This window comes from Rhincodon typus, chromosome 8 (assembly GCF_021869965.1).
Source record: "Rhincodon typus isolate 14 chromosome 8, sRhiTyp1.1, whole genome shotgun sequence".
Classification (NCBI taxonomy): Eukaryota; Metazoa; Chordata; class Chondrichthyes; order Orectolobiformes; family Rhincodontidae; genus Rhincodon; species Rhincodon typus.
In genome coordinates this window covers 94,085,249-94,089,147 of record NC_063339.1, presented here as the reverse complement: position 1 = coordinate 94,089,147, position 3,899 = coordinate 94,085,249, and positions in this window count along the sequence as shown.

The following is a 3,899-nucleotide window of genomic DNA, read 5'->3' as shown; positions in this document are numbered from 1 at the left end:
TGTCAGTTCCATTTCCACCTGGCACAACTTAGAAGCCGTGGCTCTGATGCCATCTCCCTTTTATATCGAGACGGTACAAATGGAATCCCCACGGTCTCGGTGGGCAGGAGGGTGGGCTCACAACACATCGTCTCCACCAGCTCCCAGGAAGGAAGCATGGAGTCTCCCACCTGCACCTCCTCCTTCAGACAGCTCAGATACTGAAGCTAATCTATGACAGTTACTGCTCTCCCCAATTGTCCTGACATCTTCATTAATACAGCATTGAAATTGTCATAGAGTCGCAGTCCCCATGGAAAAATGAAATACTGTCACACTCACTACAGTGACCAAATACTGATATACTCTCACAGAGTGAGTCAAATAATGAAGTGCTGTCAACGGAACAACAGTAATCCTGACACACACCAGAGGGAGGGAATGAAATATTGACAAACCACAGAGCAAGAGAAATCCTGATCGGCTCCCGTTATCTGTGTAAGTATTGATGTATTTGTGCGTGTATTTTTGTCTATCTGTGTGTTTCTGTGGTGTTTGAAGTGATGCAATGCCACCATCTGCTGGTCTCCACACGCCACTGCACAGGCAGTGGCAGAGGATGAGAACAATCAGGACTGGGAGGGCGGGAACTCACACCATTCAAACTAATTTCTTATTTATGTACTTATCTAAATGTCTTTTAAAAGTTGTAACTGCATCCACTCCCACCACTTTCCCTGGAAGTTCATGCCACATACAAACGACTCTCTGTGGAAAATAATTACCCCTCATGTCTTTTTACAATCTTTACTCCTTTAAACGTAAAATACTCTCTTCGTCTTGAAATCCTTCACCCTAGGGAAATACATCTGTCATTCAACTTACCTGACCCCTCATGATTTTATAAACCTCTATAAAGTCACCCCTCAATCTCCAACTCTCCGGTGAAAAAGTCCCAGCCTTTCCAGCGTCTCCTTATAACTCAAACTATCCATTCCCAGCAACATCTTCAGAAATGTCTTCTGAAGCTTCTCCTGCTTAATATTATCCTTCCTACACCAGTGCGACCAGAACTGGTTACAGTACTTCAGAAGAGGCTTCACCAACGTCCTGTGTAATCTCAACATGACGTCTGGACTCATAAACTCAAAGGTCTGAGCAATGAGGGCAGCGTACTAAATGCTTTCTTAACCACCCTGTCAGTATGTGTCTCTGTTCTATTAACATACCAAAGGTCTGACTTTAATTGTATAAGTCCTGCCCTCATTTCTTTTACCAGAATGCAACACCTTACAATTATCGAAATTAAACACCATCTGCCACACCACAGCCCAGTGAGTGATATTCCCACTCACCACACTACCACTTCATGTTTTAATTGACCCTCCTCTCTCCAGAAGGCCTAAAAACTCCGGCCTTGATTTTCCCAAAGATCTTGAGCTTGGTTTGCCTTGTGAGGGTGGGAGGAGGAGAGGGTTGGATTGCTGACCAGCCAGTGGCGAGGAGACTTTGGAATATAATTTGTTGCCTTCTAAGATTTAATAGTTTTACGAAGAAGGCAGTCACACCTTAGAGGTGAGAAATAGTGATCTGCAATGCTGTCTTTTGGTGCCTGAAATTATGCTCTTTCGTTGTCGCTGGTCTTCAGGAATAATATCTATTCGAGATCCTTCATAGCGCACAATGTGTCTGCAGGATTTCTTTCCCTGACATTGCAGTCTGGAGATAATAGCCATTAAACTGGAAATCATAGCCAAACAATTAAAGATGTTAATAATTTATCTCGATGGCAGAGCATATGCACTCAACATCTTATGGTTGAGGCAAATACTTTGCATTTGTTGAACAATAAAAACAGTTCCCTGTGTAATTCAGTAAAATTAACCAGAATTTAAGAAATCCAAACTTAGCTGAAAGCTGACACTTAAAATGTGATCCAAAATCTGGGCATGACTTAGGTCTTGTGTAGTGGGTAGCGCCCATGCCTCTGAGGCAGAGCTCTGGATTTGATTCCAATCCCTGAACCTGTTGAAATGTCCACAGCTCTGGAATAGAAGTTCTGGATTCAAGTGCTGCCTTTCGCAGAGGTGTGTCACAGCATGTCAGAACAGGTTAATGAGCAAACATACAGGAGAAAAATGTTGCAGATTCAGGGGCTATTGCAGTGTGGTGGTAGTGTCCCTACCTCTGGGACCAAAGGTCAAGATTCAAATCCCACAGAGGTGTTTCATAATATGTCTGAAAAAGTTGATTAAAATTATTTTAGAATTGTGACTTGATCGAGGAGGAAGAAGTATCAGTTTTGAATTTCAGAATTTAAGCCCGGGACGACACAAAAACATAACCATTCGTGTTGATTGGAGTAAAATTTGCACGTTGTAGATGTTTGTAAAATCATGAAGTGCATGGATAGAGTGAATAGTCAAGGTCATTTTCCCAGGATATGGGAGTCCAAAATTAGAAGGCATGAGTTTAAGGTGAGAGAGGAATGTTATAAAAAAGAACTTAGAGGCATCCTTTTCACACAGAAGATGATGCATGTATGGAACAAAGTGTCAGAGAAAGTTGTGGAGGCTGGTAAAACAACATTTAAAAGGCGTCTGGATGGGTATTTGATTCAGAAGGGATTAGAGGGGTGTGGGCCAAATGCTGGCAAATGGGACTAGATTAATTTAGGATATCTGGTCGTCATGGAAAAGTTGGAATGAAGGGTTTGTTTCCGTGCTGTACATCTTTATGATTCATTCATTCCATTGATCCAGATCTCTTTGTAATCTTAGATAACCTTCTTCCTTGCCCACTATAAAACCAATCTTGGTGTCATACACAAACTTGCTGATTGTGCCTTCTATAATTCACACATAAATCATTTTCATAAATGACAAACAAATTTAGATCCAGCACCGATCTCTGTGGATCACAGCTGGTCATAAGCTTCCAGTCTGAGAAACAACCCTCCACGACCACCCTGTCTCCTGCCATTAAACAGAAATACACAGAAACACACACACAGGTATATCGGGACACAGACACAGTTGTGTCTTTGAGACAGAGATAGATAAGCTTTGATTAATAAGGGGATCAAGGGTTACATTGAGAAGGCAGCAGAATTGTGCTGAGAAACAGGTCAGGCATGATCGAACCGCAGAGCAGACTGGTCCAATTTCTTATGCTCAGTGGTCTTAAAGTATCAGGGATATTTTCCCAAGAGAGCAGTAAAGGCTGAGATTGATAAATCCTTCACTGAACAATTTCAGTGGGAATGTGGGATGGGTTTGAGGGGCTGAATGGTCAAATCTGCTCCTATTTGTTGTGCTCTTTAAAGAGGAGGTGACCTGCTGTGAGATTAACACACTTTAAGGGGTGTCCCAATTAAGATTGAGATAAGGAGATTTCTTTCTCTTTAATATTGTGCTGTCTGTAGTGTTCTCATCCCCAGGGAACAGTGAAGACTCGGTTATTGAAGATATTCAAAGATGAACTCAACTGACCTTTGATGGACAGGAGAGTCAATATTTATTGGGAATAAACAGGAAAGGGGTTTCCAGCCACAAACAGATCAGCCATGATCTTTCTGAACTGAGCAGCAGGCTCGAGGGTCCGAATGGCCAACTGCAGTTCGTATCCGATGTGTTGTTCTCTCACTCTGCCCTTCGAGGCTGTTACAGAAATAAAGTAAGACCCTATCCATGCAGAACTCTCTGCATGATACGGTTGCCCTTAGGTCGCTTTTAATTTTTTCCCTTCTCACCTAAAAACTATGCCCTCTAGTTTTGGACCCCACACCCCGTGGGAAAGACCTTGACTCTTTATGCTGATTTACCATGATTTTATAAACCTCTATAAGGTCACTCCTCAATGACAATCGTCTATTTTATTGTGTAGCGACTGCAGCAATTTTTCCACACAGCACCCACAGC